Genomic DNA, 21,851 nt, shown 5'->3' with positions numbered 1-21,851 from the left:
GGCCCATCCAGGGAGTCTCTAACTGGTCTGCACACAGATGGGCCGAGGCAGGGATGCGTGGCGGCACGATGGGACGGGGATGCCCCCACTTCCCCATGACGCCTCGGTAACCGCTCACTACCATAAAGATGTCTTGCGCTCGGCGCGAGCACGATTATTGCCTTCCTTGCTCCATTTGCCCCCCTTGCGCGTCGTTTCCGCGTCTCCTTCCTTGCACGGACCGCTCCTTGCTCTCCTCCTTGCGCCTCCAATCTCGCACCACCGTTGACATGGCTCCTCCCGCCAAGAAGAGCAAGGCCACGCTGGAGCGCAGCTTTAGCTGACCCTGTTGAGGTCCACCATCAACAACCAAGAGGGGGCTGGACAAGGTCATCCCCATGACGGCATGCGCCTACAATGAGTGGGGGGGGGGCACGAATATGTGGCTCGACTCAAAGCCTTCCCACGAGTTGTCGGCGACCATGTTCCCCTTATTCTTCCACTCCAGCTATAACGGCCTCATGTCTCCCTTCTTCAACTTCTTCTGCGCCATCCTCGCCCAATACCATATACACACGCTCATGTCCAGCCCAACTCCCTCTTCCTCCTTGCCATCTTCGCCTTCTTCTGTGAGCGCTTCTTAGGGGTGATGCCCTCGGTGGCCGTCTTCTGGATCTTCTATAGCTTACGGTTGTCGATGGCAAACTATTACGTGGATGCGCCTCCTTCTGCATGGTCAACGGGATGGTCGAAAGGATCATCAACCTGAATATCATGAAGAAGGTGGAGGGCTTCAGGTCGCGTTGGGTCTACATAGATGTAGGCCAAAGCAACCCTCTTCTTATGCCTCTGTCCACACCCGTCGTGAAGAGCTCAGGATGGGAGCACTCCAAGATCGATGATGTAGGAGTGGCACCGCTCATCACAAGGATCCAAGAATTGTGTGACGTCAGCCTCACGGGAGCGATGGTCGCGAAGGACTTCGTGCGTCGCTGCATCGCCGCTCTCTAGAGTGCTTGCACTCGGCATGGGTCTACGATGACTGCGAGGACAAGACGAAGTTGAGCATCGATGACCTCCTAGTGTCAATGGTGGATGAGATCATGAAGATCTTATTTGCCGAGCCCGTACTGGACCCTCCCCAAGGAGGATTCCCGGTGTACCGTTATGAAGACGGGGACCATATCATGATGGTGATGCCACATTTTGATGAGTGGGGCTAGTTCTCGAAGGCCAGGTAGGCCCTCGCGAGAACCCTCTCGTGGTGGTGCGTGTCTTGGGTGGCCAATAGGCCACCGGACCTCGACAAGCGCCGACAAGGAGGCTAGTGGGAGGTCGTTGTTACGTCTCCAACATATCTATAATTTTTATTGTTTCCTGTTGTTATATTATCGTTCTTGGATGTTTTATGATCATTTTATAGCAACTTTATATATTTTTTAGGACTAACCTATTGACATAGTGCATAGGGCAATTGTTGTTTTCGCTGTTTTTTTCCTTCATGGAAAATCCATATTAGATGAAGTCCAAATGCCACGAAACTTTACACAGAATTTTTTTGGACCACAAGGAAACTTGAGAACCAGGAATGAGCAGCAGACCAGGCCCGGGGGGCCACTAGACACGAGGGCGTGCCCAGGGCTCATGGCGTGACCTGGTATCTAGTGGGGCCCTCGGGCACTTCCTCCACCGCCTGTGAGCTCTATAAATACCTGAATATTCAGAAAACCCTAGAAGAGTCGATGAAAAATCGTTTTAGCAGCCGCAAGTTCTAGAAGCCATGAAATACAACCTAGAGCTCGTTTCAGAGAGGAACTCGATCACGGAGGGGTTCACCATCCTCATTGGTGCTCCTCCGATGATGTGTGAGTAGTTCATATGAGACCTACGGGTCCGTAGGCAGTAGCTAGATGGATTTGTCTCTCGTTTTGTTTCTCAATACAATGGTCTCTTGGAGATCCATTTGATGTAACTCTTTATTTTGCGGTGTGTTTGTTGGCATCCGGTGAATTGTGAGTTTATGATCAGATCTATGAAAACATATTCATGCTTGATTATTATAGCCTCGTATTTATTCTCCGATATTTGGTTTTTGTGTGGCCAACTTGATCTTTTATCTTAAAACGGGAAGAGGTGCTTTGTGATGGGTTCGATCTTGCGGTGCTCAATCTCATTGACAGAAAGAGACATGACATGCATGTATCATTGCTATCATGGATAAAATGATGGGGTATATTCCTACATGAATAGATCTTGTCCACATCATGTCATCATTCTTAAGGCGTTACTCCATTTATCCATGAACTCAATACACTAGATGCATGCTGGATAGCGGTCGATGTGTGGAGTAATAGAAGTAGATGCAGGAAGAAGTTGGTCTACTTGTCTTGGACGTGATGCCTATATACATGATCATTGTCTTGAATATCATCATAATTATTTGCTCTTCTATCAATTGCCCAAGAGTAATTTCTCTACCCACCATTTACTATTTTCTCGAGAGAAGCCACTAGTGAAACCTACGGCCCCCGGGTCTACTTCACATCATCTATTTGCAATCTCTGCTTTGCTATTTGCGTTTCTATTTTATTTGTTACTTTATTTTTAGATCTATATTATCAAAAAAATTTACCTTGATGCGTTCTATTTGCTATCACTCTTATTTTCATCTATCAATCTATCCTTACTTTACCCACGAGGGATTGACAACCCCTCCATGCGTTGGGTTGCGAGGATTTGCTATTTGTGTGCAGGTGCTACTTACATTGTCTTGTGGATCTTCCTAGTGGATTGATACCTTGGTTTCATAACTAAGGGAAATACTTGTCGTCACTGTGCTACATCACCCTTTAAGCTTGGAGGGAAACCAACGCAATCCGCGAGGAGTCAGTCACCCCCGCCAAGACGCTTCAAGTTGCTTCTCGAAGCCATCGACGGCGGTGGAAACGATGACGACGTACAGTTCATGGTCATGCTTTCCAGTGTTGCACGCGCAGGGTTTGGAGATGACACTGGTGCAGAGGCCCATGAGCCTCATGAAGGGGAGACCTGGCCCGATCCGGAGGGCCAGACTCCAGCAGGCCTTGTCGAGAACCCAACAGAGGGAGCGCAGGCAAACCCCACGGGAGCGACATCAGTAGCCGCCCTTAGAGCGGATGAAGAGGAAGCATTGGGCTATCACAGATGAGTAAGTTCCCTCGCATTTCATCTTGGTATTTGAATATTGTCTTATGCTTCGTGAGGCCCTGGGCTGAGCCTTCACACTTTAAAGGGCGCCGACAAAGAAGAAGAAGAACGACGCTATGCCTACCGTGCCCTCGCCCGCAAAAGTAGGTGGAGGAGACCCATGCGCCCCATGCATGCTTAGAGGGAGAGAGGAGGCCGCTCACCAGCCTGAGGCTGAGGTGGGGCGCAATGCCGAGGAGGAGGAGTGTGTGGCTTCCCCGTTGACACACGTGAACGTGCCTCCCACGACTAAGAAGAGCAATCCCCGGGAGGCGCACTCTGAACGAGCGGTGCCGCCGGAGGCGCCTGAGGCTCGGGGTGCTGCGACCGTGGAGGAGGCTGACGTGCCAAACCCCCCGGATCACTCCATCCCGTCAGGGATGCCCAGGCCGACAGGGAGGCTGCAGCGAGCCTCCGGCGCTCGTCTATGTGCCAGGCTCGTGAGACCACCGATACAAGATCACATGCCATGCCAATGCAAGACAACAAAAGGGAGGCCACGAGGATCCCCCAGCGATCGACGGAGGAGGCTGCCCTTGCATGGAGCAAGGGCAAAGGGCCGGCGGAGGAGGCCCTCACACGCTATGGTGGTGGATGGCGACACTGAGCTGCACCCTGGGGGGCCTGCACCTGGTCAGCAGCAGCGCCATGCTCTAGCATGGAGCCATGGAATGCGCTAGGGCATCCCTTGACACGCTCAAGGCGGACCACCATGCGGAGGAGGCATGCCTCATTGACGAGCGCCATCACCTCATGGACGACTAGCGGCAGCTCAACATGACAATCAAGTTGGGCCGCCGACAGGATGACACCGTGATACGTCTCCGTCCTATCTATAATTTTTGATTGTTCCATGCCAATATTATACAACTTTCACATATTTTTGGCAACATTTTATATGATTTATTGGACTAACATACTGATCCAGTGCCAAGTGTCAGTTCCTCTTTGTTGTATGTTTTTTGTTTTGGCGAATATCCATATCAAGCAAAGTCCGAATGCGATAAAAATTTACGGAGAATTATTTTGGAATATATGTGATTTTTGGGAGTTGGAATCAACGTCAACGGAAGCCCATGACCTCCACTAGATACCAGGGCGCGACCCATAGCCCTCACGTGTGGTGATGGTTAGTGGCCACCCCGTAAGTCGCTTGCGGCTCTTCTTCGGGAGCAAGAAATATAATTTAGGGAAAATCGTGTAAAAATTTGAGCCCGATCAGAGTTACAGATCTCCGGGAGTTTATGAAACGGTGAAGGGCTAGAGACGAGGAACGCGAAACAAAAGAGAACAAAGAGGGAGATCCAATCTCAGAGGGGCTCCTACCCCTCCGTCACCATGAAGGCCATGTACCACAGGGGGAACTCTCCTCCCATCTAGGAGGGAGGCCAAGGAAGAAGAAGAAGAAGGAGGGAGCTCTCTCCCCCTCTCCCGGTGGCATCGGAGTGCCGCTAGGGCAAGGAGCGTGACGGCGATCTACATCAACAACCTTGCTGTTGTCAACACCAACTCTCTCCCCCTCTATGCAGTGGTGTAACACCTCTTTTCCCTCCATAACTCTGTACTTAAACATGGTGCTCAACACTACATACTATTTCACAATGATATGTGGCTATCTTATGATGTTTGAGTAGATCCGTTTTGTCTTATGGGCTAATTGGTGAAATTGCTATGATTGGTTTAATTTGCTTGTGCATATGTTGCTGTCCTTTGCTGCACATCATATGAGCACGCGTGTGGATAACATTATAGGGTTAGTTGTATGTTGATAGGACTATGCATTGGAGGGCAAGAGTGACAGAATACTTCTTCCTAACATAGAAATTGATGCATACGTGATTGAAGGGGGACCAATATATATCTTAATGCTATGGTTGGGTTTTGCCGCAATGAATGTTAATAGTTGTGGATACTTACTAATAGTTCCAATCATAAGTGTGTAGAATTCTAAGTTAGGGATGACATGCTAGTAGTGGCCTCTTCCACATAAAAACTTGCTATCGGTCTAGTAGCGCAGTCAATTGCCTAGGCTCAAATCTTTCTCTTGTGTTATAAAAAGCTTGCTACTACACTACTATATTTATTATCTTGTAATTTATTTCTAGTTTTATTCTCGCTAAGTACTTCTAGTTTTATTCTTGTTTTAGGTAAAGAAAACATTAAGTGTGCGTAGAGTTGTATCGGTGGTCGATAGAACTCGAGGGAATATTTGTTCTACCTTTAGCTCCTTGTTGGGTTAGGCCCTCTTATTTATCGAAAAGGGCTACAAACGATCCCATTACTTGTGGGTTATCACGCCGCATGGGAGAATCATGAGAAGACCACCAGGGACGCCGCAGAGCTTTGGGAGAATGCCATCTGGGACACCGACGAGGCCAACTAGCAGCGTGAGTAGGCGGAGGCCCCCAAGAAGGTTGTCCTGCATCAGATCGCCCTACGGGAGCAGGAGCTTCGAATGCAAGAGGATGCGACCGCAACCTGTTGTTGGAAATATGCCCTAGAGCCAATAGTAAATTAGTTATTATTATATTTCTTAGTTCATGATAATCGTTTATTATCCATGCTATAATTGTATTGATTGGAAACACAATACTTGTGTGGATACTTAGACAAAACACTGTCCCTAGTAAGCCTCTAGTTGACTAGCTCGTTGATCAAAGATGGTCAAGGTTTCCTGGCCATAGGCAAGTGTTGTCACTTGATAACGGGATCACATCATTAGGAGAATCATGTGATGGACTAGACCCAAACTAATAGACGTAGCATGTTGATCGTGTCATTTTGTTGCTACTGTTTTCTGCGTGTCAAGTATTTGTTCCTATGACCATGAGATCATATAACTCACGGACACCGGAGGAATGCTTTGTGTGTATCAAACGTCGCAACGTAACTGGGTGACTATAAAGATGCTCTAAAGGTATCTCCGAAGGTGTTCGTTGAGTTAGTATGGATCGAGACTGGGATTTGTCACTCCGTGTGACGGAGAGGTATCTCGGGGCCCACTCGGTAATACAACATCACACACAAGCCTTGCAAGAAATGTGACTTAGTGTAAGTTGCGGGATCTTGTATTACGGAACGAGTAAAGAGACTTGCCGGTAAACGAGATTGAAATAGGTATGCGGATACTGACGATCGAATCTCGGGCAAGTAACATACCGAAGGACAAAGGGAATGACATACGAGATTATATGAATCCTTGGCACTGAGGTTCAAACGATAAGATCTTCGTAGAATATGTAGGATCCAATATGGGCATCCAGGTCCCGCTATTGGATATTGACCGAGGAGTCTCTCGGGTCATGTCTACATAGTTCTCGAACCCGCAGGGTCTGCACACTTAAGGTTCGACGTTGTTTTATGCGTATTTGAGTTATATGGTTGGTTACCGAATGTTGTTCGGAGTCCCGGATGAGATTACAGACGTCACGAGGGTTTCCGGAATGGTCCGGAAACGAAGATTGATATATAGGATGACCTCATTTGATTACCGGAAGGTTTTCGGAGTTACCGGGAATGTACCGGGAATGACGAATGGGTTCCGGGAGTTCACCGGGGGGGGGGGGGGGCAACCCACCCCGGGGAAGCCCATAGGCCTTGAGGGTGGCACACCAGCCGTTAGTGGGCTGGTGGGACAGCCCAAAAGGGCCCTATGCGCCAAGAAGAGAAAATCAAGAGAAAAAAAGGAGGAGGTGGGAAGGAAGGGAAGGACTCCCTCCCGACAAACCAAGTCCAACTCGGTTTGGGGGGGGGGAGTCTTCCCCCCTTGGCTCGGCCGACCCCCTTGGGGCTCCTTGAGCCCCAAGGCAAGGTCCCCTCCCTCCCACCTATATATACGGAGGTTTTGGGGCTGATTTGAGACGACTTTTCCACGGCAGCCCGACCACATACCTCCACGGTTTTTCCTCTAGATCGCGTTTCTGCGGAGCTCGGGCGGAGCCCTGCCGAGACAAGATCATCACCAACCTCCGGAGCGCCGTCACGCTGCCGGAGAACTCTTCTACCTCTCCGTCTCTCTTGCTGGATCAAGAAGGCCGAGATCATCGTTGAGCTGTACGTGTGCTGAACGCGGAGGTGCCGTCCGTTCGGTACTAGATCGTGGGACTGATCGCGGGATTGTTCGCGGGGCGGATCGAGGGACGTGAGGACGTTCCACTACATCAACCGCGTTCACTAACGCTTCTGCTGTACGATCTACAAGGGTACGTAGATCACTCATCCCCTCTCGTTGATGGACATCACCATGATAGGTCTTCGTGCGCGTAGGAATTTTTTTTGTTTCCCATGCGACGTTCCCCAACAGTGGCATCATGAGCTAGGTTCATGCGTAGATGTCTTCTCGAGTAGAACACAAAAGTTTTTGTGGGCGGTGATGTGCATTTTGCTGCCCTCCTTAGTCTTTTCTTGATTCCGCGGTATTGTTGGATTGAAGCGGCTTGGACCGACATTACTCGTACGCTTACGAGAGACTGGTTTCATCGTTACGAGTAACTCCGTTGCTCAAAGATGACTGGCAAGTGTCGGTTTCTCCAACTTTAGTTGAATCGGATTTGACCGAGGAGGTCCTTGGATGAGGTTAAATAGCAACTCATATATCTCCGTTGTGGTGTTTGCGTAAGTAAGATGCGATCCTACTAGATACCCATGGTCACCACGTAAAACATGCAACAACAAAATTAGAGGACGTCTAACTTGTTTTTGCAGGGTATGCTTGTGATGTGATATGGCCAACGATGTGATGTGATATATTGGATGTATGAGATGATCATGTTGTAATAGAAATATCGACTTGCACGTCGATGGTACGGCAACCGGCAGGAGCCATAGGGTTGTCTTTATAACTAACGTTTGTGCTTGCAGATGCGTTTACTATTTTGCTAGGACGTAGCTTTAGTAGTAATAGCATGAGTAGCACGACAACCCCGATGGCGACACGTTGATGGAGATCATGATGATGGAGATCATGGTGTGACGCCGGTGACAAGAAGATCGTGCCGGTGCTTTGGTGATGGAGATCAAGAAGCATATGATGATGGCCATATCATGTCACTTATGAATTGCATGTGATGTTAATCCTTTTATGCACCTTATTTTGCTTAGAACGACGGTAGCATTATGAGGTGATCTCTCACTAAAATTTCAAGACGAAATTGTGTTCTCCCCGACTGTGCACCGTTGCTACAGTTTGTCGTTTCGAGACACCACGTGATGATCGGGTGTGATAGATTCAACGTTCACATACAACGGGTGCAAAACAGTTGCGCACGCGGAACACTCGGGTTAAGCTTGACGAGCCTAGCATGTGCAGACATGGCCTCAGAACACATGAGACCGAAAGGTCGAGCATGAATCGTATAGTTGATATGATTAGCATAGAGATGCTTACCACTGAAACTATTCTCGACTCACGTGATGATCGGACTTGAGATAGTGGATTTGGATCATGTACCACTCAAATGACTAGAGAGATGTACTTTTTGAGTGGGAGTTCTTAAGTAATATGATTAATTGAACTAATTGTCATGAACATAGTCTAATGGTCTTTGCGAATTACGATGTAGCTTGCGCTATAGCTCTACTGTTTTTATATGGTCCTAGAGAAAATTTAGTTGAAAATTGATAGTAGCAAACTTTGCAGACTGAGTCTGTAAAACCGAGGATTGTCCTCGTTGCTACGCAGAAGGCTTATGTCCTTAATGCACCACTCGGTGTGCTGCACCTCGAGCGTCGTCTGTGGATGCTATGAACATCCGACATACACGTTTCTGATGACTACACGATAGTTTAGTGAAAAATACTTAATGGCTTAGAAGCAAGGCGCCGAAAACGTTGTAAAACGTCACGAAACATAAGTGATGTTCTAAAGAGATGAAATTGTGATTTCATGCTTGTGCCCTTGTTAAGAGGTACGAGACCTCCAACAAGATTCTTTGTCCACAAAGTAAAGGAGAAAAGCTCAATCGTTGAGCGTGTGCTCAGATTGTCTGAGTACGACAATCACTTGAATCAAGTGGGAGTTAATCTTCCAGATGAGATAGTGATGGTTCTCCAAAGTCACTGCCACCAAGCTGTGAGAGCTTTGTGATGAACTATAACATATCAAGGATAGATACAATGATCCTTGAGCGATTCGTGATGTTTTGACACTGCGGAAGTAGAAATCAAAAAGGAGCATCAATAGTTGATGGTTTGTAAAACCACTAAGTTTCAAGAACGGCAAGGGCTAGAAGGGATACTTCGTGAAACGGCAAAACAGTTGCTGCAGTAATGAAGAGACCCAAGATTAAACCCAAACCGGAGACTAAGTGCTTCTGTAATGAGGGGAACAGTCACTAAGGCGGAGCAACTCTAGATACTTGGTAGATAAGAAGCTGGCAAAAGTCGAAAGAAGTATATTTATACATGATGTTGATGTGTACTTTACTAGTACTCCTAGTAGCATGAGGGTATTGGATACCGGTTCGGTTGCTAAGTGATTAGTAACACGAAATGAAAGCTACGGCATAAATGGAGACTAGCTAAAGGCGAGGTGACGATGCGTGTTGGAAGTGTTTCCAAGGTTGATATGATCAAACATCGCACGCTCCCTCTACCATCGGGATTGGTGTTAAACCTAAATAATCGTTATTTGGTGCTTGCGTTAAGCATGAACATGATTGGATCGTGTTTATTGCAATACGATTATTCATTTAAAGAGAATAATGGTTACTCTATTTGCTTGAATAATCACCTTCAATGGTTTATTGAATCTCGATCGTAGTGTTACACATGTTCATGATATTGGTGCCAAAAGATACGAGGTAATGATGATAGTACCACTTACTTGTGGCACTGCCGCTTGAGTCATGTTAGTATAAATTGCAAGAGAAGCTCCATGCCGATGGATCTTTGTACTCACCTGATTTCGAATCACTAGTGACATGCAAATCATACCACATGAGCAAGGCCTTGTTTTCATTGAGATGAAACAACATAGTAACTTGTTGGAAGTGATACATTTGATGTATGTAGTCCAATGGGTGCTGAGGCACGCAGTGGATATCATTATGTTCTTACTTCACTGACGACTTGAGTAGATACAGGAGTATTTACTTAATGAATCACAAGTCTGAAATATTGAAAAGTTCAATTCTGTTTCAGAGTGAAGTTCGTCGTAACAAGAGGATGAACTGTCTGCGATATGATCATAGAAATGAATATCTGAGTTACGAATTTTTGGTACACAGTTAAGACAATGTGGAAATTGTTTCGCAGTTCATGGCACCTGGAACATCATAGTGTGATGATGTGTTTGAACGTCATAGCCATGCACTATTTAGTATAGTGCATGCTGTGATGTCTCTTATCGAATTACCACTATCGTTTATGGGTTATGCATTAGAGACAACCGCATTCACTTTAAATAGGGCACCGCGTATTTCTGTTGATATAACACAGTATAGACTGAGGTTTAGAGAAATCTAAACTGTCGTTTCTTGAAAGTTTGGGGCTTCGACACTTATGTGAAAAAGTTTCAGTCTGATAAGCTCGAACCCAAAGCGGATAAATGCATCTTCACAGGATATCCAAAACAGTTGGGTACATCTCCTATCTCAGATCCGGAAGCAAAGTGTTTGTTTCTAGAAACGGATCCTTTCTCGAGGAAAGGTTTCTCTCGAAAGAATTGAGTGGGAGGGTAGTAGAACTTGATGAGGTTATTGAACCATCACTTCAACCAGTGTGTAGTAGGGCGCAGGAAGTTGTTCCTGTGGCGCCTACACCAATTGAAGTGGAAGCTGATGATGGTGATCATCAAGCATCGGATCAAGTTACTACAAGCCTCGTAGGTCGACAAGGTCGTGTACTACTATAGAGTGGTACGGTAACCCTGTCTTGGAGGTCATGTTGTTGAGCAACAGTGAACCTACGAGTTATGGAGAAAGCGTTGGTGGGCCCGGATTCCGACAAATGGCTGGAAGCCATGAAATCCGAGAGAGGATCCATGGATGAAAACAAAGTGTAGACTTTGGAAGAATTACTTGATGGTCACAGGACTATTGAGTAAAGATGGATCTTTAAAGGAAAACAGACGATGATGGTGATAAGTCACTATTAAGAAAAGCTCGACTTGTCGCAAAGATGTTTTCGACAAGATCAAACAGTTGACTATGATGAGACTTTCTCACTCGTAGCGATGCTAAATGTCTGTTAGAATTATGTTAGTTGTTGATGCATTATTTATGAAATATTGCACGTAGGATGTCAAAACATTGTTTCCTCGACGGTTTCCTTGAGCAAACATTGTATGTGATACAACCAGGAGGTTTTGTCGATCCTAAAGATACTAGCAAGTATGCAAGCTCCAGCGATCCTTCAATGGACTGGTGCAAGCACCTCGGAGTTGGAATATATATATACTTTGATGAGATGATCAAAGATTTTGGGTTTGTACAAGGTTTATGAGAAACTTGTATTTCCAAAGAAGTGAGTGGGAGCACTATAGAATTTCTGATAAGTATATGTGGTTGACATATTGTGGATCAGAAGTAATGTAGAATTTCTGTAAAGCATACAAGGTTGTTTGAAAGGAGTTTTTCGAAGAATACCTAGATTGCGCTACTTGAAAATTGAGCATCAAAGATCTATGGAGATAGATCAAAAGCGCTTAATAAAAGTTTCAATAAGATGCATGCCTTGACAAGTTTTTGAAGGAGTTCAAAATAGATCAACAAAGAAGGAGTTCTTGGTTGCGTTATAAGGTGTAAATTTGAGTAAGACTCAAAACCCGACCACGGCAGAATAAAGAGAATAGGCGAAGGTCGTCTTCTATGCCTTAGCCGTAGAATCTAAAGTATGCCATGCTGTGTACCGCACCTGATGTGTGCCTTGACTCAAAGTATGTTGAGAGGTACAGAGAGTGATCCATGATTGAATCACTAGCAGCGGTCTAAATTTATCCTTAGTAACTAATGGACTAAGGAATTTTTCTCGATTATGGAGGTGGTTAAAGAGTTCGTCGTAAAGGGTTACGTCGATGCAAGCTTTGACACTAATCCGAATAACTATGAGTAGTGAAACGGATTCATATAGTAGAGTAGATATTTGGAGCATTTCCGAATAGCACGTAGTAGCAGCATCTATAAGATGACATAAATATTTGTAAAGAATGCACGGATCTGAAAGTTTCAGAACCGTTGACTAAAACCTCTCTCACGAGCAAGACGTGATCAGACCCCACAACTATATGGGTGTTGGATTCGTTGGAATCACATGGTGATGTGAACTAGATTATTGACTCTAGTGCAAGTGGGAGACTGTTGGAAATATTCCCTAGAGGCAATAATAAATTAGTTATTATTATATTTTTTAGTTCATGATAATCGTTTATTATCCATGCTATAATTGTATTGATTGGAAACACAATACTTGTGTGGATACATAGACAAAACACTGTCCCTAGTAAGCCTCTAGTTGACTAGCTCGTTGATCAAAGATGGTCAAGATTTCCTGGCCATAGGCAAGTGTTCTCACTTGATAACGGGATCACATCATTAGGAGAATCATGTGATGGACTAGACCCAAACTAATAGACGTAGCATGTTGATCGTGTCATTTTGTTGCTACTGTTTTCTGCGTGTCAAGTATTTGTTCCTATGACCATGAGATCATATAACTCACGGACACTGGAGGAATGCTTTGTGTGTATCAAACGTCGCAACGTAACTGGGTGACTATAAATATGCTCTACAGGTATCTCCGAAGGTGTTCGTTGAGTTAGTATGGATCGAGACTGGGATTTGTCACTCCGTGTGACGGAGAGGTATCTCAGGGCCCACTCGGTAATACAACATCACACACAAGCCTTGCAAGCAATGTGACTTAGTGTAAGTTGCGGGATCTTGTATTACAGAACGAGTAAAGAGACTTGCCGATAAACGAGATTGAAATAGGTATGCGGATACTGACGATCGAATCTCGGGCAAGTAACATACCGAAGGACAAAGGGAATGACATACGGGATTATATGAATCCTTGGCACTGAGGTTCAAATGATAAGATCTTCGTAGAATATGTAGGATCCAATATGGGCATCCAGGTCCCGCTATTGGATATTGACCGAGGAGTCTCTCGGGTCATGTCTACATAGTTCTCGAACCCGCAGGGTCTGCACACTTAAGGTTCGACGTTGTTTTATGCGTATTTGAGTTATATGGTTGGTTACCGAATGTTGTTCGGAGTCCCGGATGAGATCACGGACGTCACGAGGGTTTCCGGGATGGTCCGGAAACGAAGATTGATATATAGGATGACCTCATTTGATTACCGGAAGGTTTTCGGAGTTACCGGGAATGTACCGGGAATGACGAATGGGTTCCGGGAGTTCACCGGGGGGGGGGGGCAACCCACCCCGGGGAAGCCCATAGGCCTTGAGGTTGGCACACCATCCCTTAGTGGCCTGGTGGGACAGCCCAAAAGGGCCCTATGCGCCAAGAAGAGAAAATGAAGAGAAAAGAAAAAAAAAGGAGGAGGTGGGAAGGAAGGGAAGGACTCCCTCCCACCAAACCAAGTCCAACTCGGTTTGGGGGGGGGGGAGTCTTCCCCCCTTGGCTCGGCCGACCCCCTTGGGGCTCCTTGAGCCCCAAGGCAAGGTCCCCTCCCTCCCACCTATATATACGGAGGTTTTGGGGCTGATTTGAGATGACTTTTCCACGGCAGCCCGACCACATACCTCCACGGTTTTTCCTCTAGATCGCGTTTCTGCGGAGCTTGGGCGGAGCCCTGCCGAGACAAGATCATCACCAACCTCCGGAGCGCCGTCACGCTGCCGGAGAACTCTTCTACCTCTCCGTCTCTCTTGCTAGATCAAGAAGGCCGAGATCATCGTCGAGCTGTACGTGTGCTGAACGCGGAGGTGCCGTCCGTTCGGTACTAGATCGTGGGACTGGTCGCGGGATTGTTCGCGGGGCGGATCGAGGGACGTGAGGACGTTCCACTACATCAACCGCGTTCACTAACGCTTCTGCTGTACGATCTACAAGGGTACGTAGATCACTCATCCCCTCTCGTAGATGGACATCACCATGATAGGTCTTCGTGCGCGTAGGATTTTTTTTTGTTTCCCATGCGACGTTCCCCAACAGTGGCATCATGAGCTAGGTTCATGCGTAGATGTCTTCTCGAGTAGAACACAAAAGTTTTTGTGGGCGGTGATGTGCGTTTTGCTGCCCTCCTTAGTCTTTTCTTGATTCTGCGGTATTGTTGGATTGAAGCGGCTTGGACCGACATTACTCGTACGCTTACGAGAGACTGGTTTCATCGTTACGAGTAACTCCGTTGCTCAAAGATGACTGGCAAGTGTCGGTTTCTCCAACTTTAGTTGAATCGGATTTGACCGAGGAGGTCCTTGGATGAGGTTAAATAGCAACTCATATATCCCCATCCAAGGCTTCACCCAGCCGCCATGGCCTTGCAACTAAGTTCTCTCATGAGGACACTTGTCTTGACAACCCCACAACATGGCCCGTGAAGCGCAGCTCGTCTGTCATGAAGAGGAGCTTGCCAAGCATGAGGAGGCACTCGCAGCTTGCGAGGGGGTACATGGAGATGCGTGAGCGGGAGCATGCACATACCACGTCCGATTAGGAGGCGGAGCGTGAGCGCCTAACGATGATAACCCACAAGTATAGGGGGTTGCAACAGTCTTCGCGGGTAGTATTAGACCCTGATTTATTGATTCAACACAAGGGTAGCCAAAAAATATTTATTGATATTAGCAGTCAAGTTGTCAATTCAACCACCCGTGGGATATCTCTGTGTCGCAAAAGTTTTAGTAGCACAACAAAACAGTAGTAGTAATGGCAACAAAAATAACAATACTTTTGTAGTGATTGTAACAGTAGCAGCAACAATAATAACTTAGCAAGATTTAGTATATGAAAAACGTAGCATGTGGACCGGTGATGGATAATGATTTAGATGACATCAATCGTGTAATAATTACACACTAGAGTGACATGGAACTAGCTCCAATTCATCAATGTAATGTAGGCATGTATTTTGTATATAGTCATATGTGCTTGCGATAAGAACTTGCATGACATCTTTTGTCCTACCCTCCCATGGCAGAGGGGTCCATAAGGAAATCTAAGGGATATTAAGGCCTCCTTTTAATAGAGAACGAGAACAAAGATTAATACATGCTGAATACATGAACTCCTCAAACTACGGCAAACACCGGAAAGAAACCGAATTATTGTCACCTTGGGGTATGCGGATCATGACATGTAATAGGTGCATACAACTTGCAATATAGGATCCAAACACTTTCATATTCAAACAAAACATAATAGGTTCAGATGGGAAATCATGGCACTCGGGCCCTCGTGACAAGCATTAAGCATAGTAAAGTCATAGCAACATTAATATCATAACATAGTGGACACTAGGGATCAAGCCCTATCAAAATAATTCAATTACATGACCAATCTCATTCAATCACATCACCGTCTAGCAAGCCTACAAAGGAATTACTCACTCCCGGTGGTGAGCATCATGGAATTGCTAATGGAGAAGGGTTAATGATGATGACGACGATGATGTATCCCCCTCCCCGGAGCCCCCAAACGGACTTCAGATCAGCGCTCCCGAGGAAGAACATCAGGTGGCGGCGGCTCCTCTCGTAAAATGCGATGAAAACTTCTCTCTTATTTTTTCTCCATGACTGCAAATTTATAAGACTGGGTTAAGGTTGGAGGACCCTCGATGTAGCCCCAAGCCATCAGGGCACACCCTGTTGGCTTGGCACCAACATGTGGCCCCTACTTGTGGGTCTTCGCTCCAATAATTTTTATATCTTACACAAAAATCCACAAAAAGTTTCATCGATTCCGAAAACTTCTCTTTCTGCACAAAAAACAACACCATGGCAGCTCTGGTAAAAACAATGTTAGTCCAGGTTAGTTTCATTCAAATCATGCAAAATAGAGTCCAAAACAAGAGCGTAAGTGTTTGGAAAAGTAGATACGTTTGAGACGTATCAACTCCCCCAGCTTAACTCATTGCTTGTCCTCAAGCAATTCAATTGATAAACTGGAAGTGATAAAGAAAACATTTACAAACTCATTTGTTCTCGTTGCTATATACATGCTTAGCTAGTGTTCAGGTTTTTAGCATAAATCATAAATAACCATCTCCATGATAACAATTAAATACCATATTCACTCTTATCAATAACATAACCAGCTAGCGAGCAATAATAAAATATCTCACATGCCAATAATTTGTTAAAGCATTCATGGTATAATATAATGATATGGTATATCGCTAGCCCTTTTCACACCGCAAAACATAAATGCAGAGCACCTCTTAGATTCAAGTAGCGACTAAACATTATAATTCAGAGTAGAAATGATCTAGTCATGCTCACATCCAAAACTAACTATACTCAATGTGTAAGAATGATAATAGTGCTCTCAGGTCTCGTGGTTTGGTATGAAGGTGATGACTCGAATACAAGAAAATAACATTAAAGTAAATAACAAAAAAGTAAATAGAAAGACCCTTCGTAGTGGGAAGCATTGATTTGCACAGGTGTCAGAGCTCAAGGTTTAAAAGTAAGATGAAATTGTAATTCTGGGTGGTTAGTTTTTTGTGTTAACGTCATAATAGTGTTTTTAATATCTTCCATGCTAAACACATTATTGGCAGTTCCCAAGCAGAAATATAAGGTTTACTCCCATCCACCATTCGTACACAAGCTAAGGCTGACCAAATCCTCGGGTGCCCCCAATATTTGAACTGTCCCCGAAGTTTTATTCCATTTATTTTGATTATGCAGGACTGGAATCCTTTTTACTAGCCTTTCTCGTGCAATGGCAGGCGAATAAACGCCCATCTGTAGAATAACCCGCTTAGCATGGAAGATATCGGCCTCCCCATCGCTCCATGATCAGTATGAGCACACAAAATGCAAGTTTATTTGAATGTTTAGAGGTGGCATGTGCAAATTTACATGGAACGGCAAGGTAATACCGCACATAGGTAGGTATGGTGGACTCATTTGTCACAACTTGGTTGTAGGAGTTTGGATGCACAAGCAATATTTCTGCTTAGTACACGTTAAGGCTAGCAATAGATTGAGAAACGACCAGCTAGAGAGTGAAAATTGTCATAATCATGCATTGAGAACAATTAACATTAAACATTAGCATGAATAGGATATGTACGCTCTCAACTTAAATATCATGAAGGCTACATTGGTTTTGCATTGACTAAATGTTTGCACATGGGCCAGGTCAAGCCGCTCGAATTACTGAGACGGAAATACCATTACCATCATACCATATCATAACCATTTTAATGCATGTTCGCACATAAGATAAATCATTATCCACTCCTAGCTATTTCATAATGCCATGAGCAACTATAATATAATTGTCATCATAAACATGTTTATACATAATATGTTGAATCAAGATCGAACGAGCTAAACATATTTACAAAAAATGGAAAACGAGAAGAATTCATACCAATTGGTGCACCTCGAGGGGTGTTTTCAACACCAATTTTTTTTATAATATTCTAAAAACAGCATGTTAAATTTTGTGGCATTCTTGGACTTTTCATTTTTTGGGTCATTTTTATTGCACGAGAAATTCAGAAAACATGATAATCATGACATTTTATTTATTTAACTAATGTAACATATAACAATCTAATGGTATAAAAAGTTGTGCTTACTTAATTCATCGACCACATATCTCTCAAAAGGGATCCATTAATAAGGATTTGCATATTTCCAACAATAAGAATATCATATTTATTCTTGGCAGTAGGAATAGGAAATTTAAACCCTCCAGTAGTGATTGTGGCAATTGGCTCAATGACATTATTATTATTTATGCAAGATTGTTTCTTCGGAAAATACATTGTATGTTGTTTGCCATTTACATGAAAAGTAACCTTGCCTTTGTTGCAATCAATAAAAAATACTACAGTATTTAAAAAGGGTCTACCAAGGATAATTGACATGTTGTCATCCTCGGGCATATCAAGAATAACAAAGACTGTTAAGATAGTAACATTTGCAACCACAACAGGAATGTGACAGCTCGAGACCGACGCCCCAGAAGATTCCCCTTTTATTCCGTTTCCGTCGTCTGGTTCGTTTATCTGTTGCATTCATCATCGTATCATGCACATCATCCGCATTGAATCGGCACTTCGTTGCCGTCAGATTTCAAAACCTGCATCCGTTTTTCAATTGCCGGTTCTCCCCGTGTTCGTCGCAGACCGTCTTGAGCCCGACCACACACGCACGCGCCCGCGGCATCGATAAGATATTGTTTTAAAAGGTGTCCGAAAAATATTCCCGAATTGGGTTGAAACTTGGTGTGCGGTCTTATTTTATTGTAGGTAGGCCGCCTGCCAAACTTGTTCTCAATCGGAGTTCGTTTGGTACCCGAATGGTCGATTGTAGCGGCACCGTTATCGGGTTATCGTCGGACGTTTTCGGTGTTTAAAAAAATACTCTGTCGCCGGGTTGCCTATTTTCCGTCTCATCTCCGCCTAGCCCCTCTGCACAGTGCACCAACCTGCCCGCAACCTAGCCCGAAACCTCTCGGTACCCGAAACACACGGTCTTAACCGTTGTGTCCAAATCAACCCCGTTATACTACAAACGGTCATCGGTTTGTCCATTGGACTCCCTATCCTAATTATATCGACCACCCGATCTAAATCGGAAGGCCCAGACGCCCCTAAAACCTAACCACTAGGTGTATATAGACCAACCCTAGACCTAAAGCTAGCCTAACCCTACAAACTAGGAGCCTAGACCCATCGAGCCGCCGCCACCCCACCTAATTTTTTTGCCATCGGGCAACCGTAGCATCTCCCACCTCGTCTCTCTCTCTCTCTCTCTCTCTCTCTCTCTCTCTGTCCACAGGACCAGCACCACCCCGCCATGGAAATAAACAGAAGCTCGTAGCTCGTGCTCCGCTCGTCTCCAACTCCGAATCGAGCTCTGAAGGCGGGAATGGAGCCCCAAAGGCCGGATCTGGCACTGCCAACCCTCACTTTTTCGCCGCTGGTTCACTCCAGATCGAGGGATCTCCGCTCTGTCGATCTGTATTCCCCATGTGAGACCCGTAACTGAAGCTTCTTTCTTTCCCTAGATCCGCCCTAGCATATTTAGGTTATTAGGTGCTGGCACTAATTTAAGCACGAGCACACAGCCAGCCGAGTTGGCTAGCACAACCGTCCTCGTTGCAAGAGGTTGTGGGTTCGAGTCCCCAAGGAGGGTCCTGGGTTCAAATCCTAGCTAAGCCCCATATTATTTTACCCTGTCATTTTTTTGTTGTTGTTTGCGCTAGGGATTTTGCGAATTTCAGATAGACCATATTGGTTTTAGAACGCTTATAACTTTTTAACTGTGCTTCATATGTAAAAATTGTAGATAAGTAAAACATGCAAAATTTTACGTAGATTAATATTTTTTCCACATGTATGCATAATTAAGACTGTTAGCCTTGTTGTTGCTTCATTTTGCGTGACAATGTGTTAAAAACGGTTTAGGTCGTAGTTACTTAATTGTAGCTCCGTTGGAGATGAGCCATATATGTAAATAGACTAGAATGACGAGTAGAATAACGTGAACCACTTTGTTTTGTCGTTTAACAAACACAAAATGTGATTAGGACAGATCTGGACAGATTTAGAATTTAACACGTGGGGTCATTTCGGAGATGCTATATGTCGTTTCCGGTCTCATTTAAAATGCCTAGTTAGGTAGTTAATCAATGCTTCACCCCTTGCCATGTTAACAACATTTTAATATTGCCTTGTTCCTAAACAGGATTGAACTAAACAATTAGACGTGGAGTTTCGTCGATATGCAACACGTTGCATATGGAGCTTCACTTAATGTGTAGTGGTTGCGTGATGTGAATTTCCATGCCATGCCTTGCATTATTGAACTGATCATGCATCATATTAGGTTGTGCATCATGTCGTGCATTTGTCGTGGTGAATATCTGTGTTGATGCTTGTTTCTCGTTTGCATTGATAGAGTTCCACAAGCGTGTCGAAATGTGAGGACCCGTTCGACTACGTCGGTTCGTGTGCTTCACGGAGTCATTCTTATTCCAAGTGGGATCTCAGGCAAGATGACCATTTCCCCATATATCATTACTATCAATGCCATGCTTGTTGTATCATTTCTATCGTTATGTCTCATTGCCTACCACCTGTTAAATGTCAGCCTCTCAACATTGCCATGAAACCTTCAACCTGTTCTCAACCTAGCAAACCACTGATTGGCTATGTTACCGCTTGCTTAGCCATGTATTAGCGTTGCTAGTTGCAGGTGCAGTTGCCTCCATGTGATAACATGGGTTCCTTGTTATGAGAACGAGATACGCGGCTCCTATCGGGATCGTCGACACGTCGGGCGGCCTTGCTGGATTAGTTTTACCTTTTACGAAATATCTTGTGCATCGGTATTCCGGTGATGCTTCGGATAATCTCAGAGTTGAGGTTTTCCACTAAGGAGTCTGACGAGATCACGAGTTTCACGATCGAGGATTTCTATGCGGATTGTGGTAATTTGTGATGGACTAGTTGGAGCACCCCTGCAGGGTTAAATCTTTCGGAAAACCGTGCCCGCGGTTATGTGGAAACGTGGAAACTTTGTTTAACATCCGCTTCTAGACGACTTGAAGTAAACTTAATTAAAACTTATCAACTTAGTGCGTAACCGTGATTGTCTCTTTTGTGAGTTCCTTCTCCGATCAAGGACACAGTGGGGTTATGCTTGACGTAAGTAGGTATTCAGGATCATTCATTTGATCATTATTAGTTCACGTCTGCTATGCCTAGATCACCCCCTCTTTATTCTTGTACTCGTAAGTTAGCCACCAAATAAATGCTTAATCGCTTGCTGCAGCCTCACCACTTAACCATACCTCACCCATTAAGTTTTGCTAGTCTTGATATCTTTGGAAATGAGATTGTTGAGTCCCCTGTGGCTCACAGATTACTACAACATCAGCTGCAGGTACACGTAAAGGATATTAAGACGTGAGCGCGATGATTGTTTATTTGGAGTTTCTTCTTCTTCTTCTTCAGCGATCTAGGATGGGTTCCAGGCCGGCAGCTTGGGATAGCAAGGATGGACGTCGTTCTTTTATCGTTTGTTTTCGTTCGTAGTCGGACCCTGCTCTTCTTCATGATATTTATGTATTGTACTGATGTGACTTTGATGTAGCTTGTGGCGAGTGTAAGCCAATTCCATATACTCTTCTCTTCAATATATGTACTTGTAACGATATCCATTCTTGCGAAACGACGAGATGCGCTTCTGTCCCTGTCAAGGCCTTCGTGCCAAAATAAGGATATGATCGCATCATGGGCGTTACAAGGGACATCCTCACAAATTCCTATAGGTACAGAAGTGGATTTATCAGCCATTTGCAAAGATATCTTAGTAGGTGCAAGATTATTTGAATCAAGTCTTTCATATAAATAGAAAGGCATAATACTAACACCAGCTCCTAGATCAAATAAAGCAATTTTAGCATAACTTTTTTAATGGAGAAAGGTATTGTGGGTATACCCGGATCTCCCAACTTCTTAGGCACTCCACCATGAAAAGAATAATTAGCAAGCGT

Source organism: Hordeum vulgare, chromosome 3H, assembly GCF_904849725.1.
Source record: "Hordeum vulgare subsp. vulgare chromosome 3H, MorexV3_pseudomolecules_assembly, whole genome shotgun sequence".
NCBI classification, from domain to species: domain Eukaryota; kingdom Viridiplantae; phylum Streptophyta; class Magnoliopsida; order Poales; family Poaceae; genus Hordeum; species Hordeum vulgare.
This window is presented reverse-complemented; position numbering follows the sequence as displayed.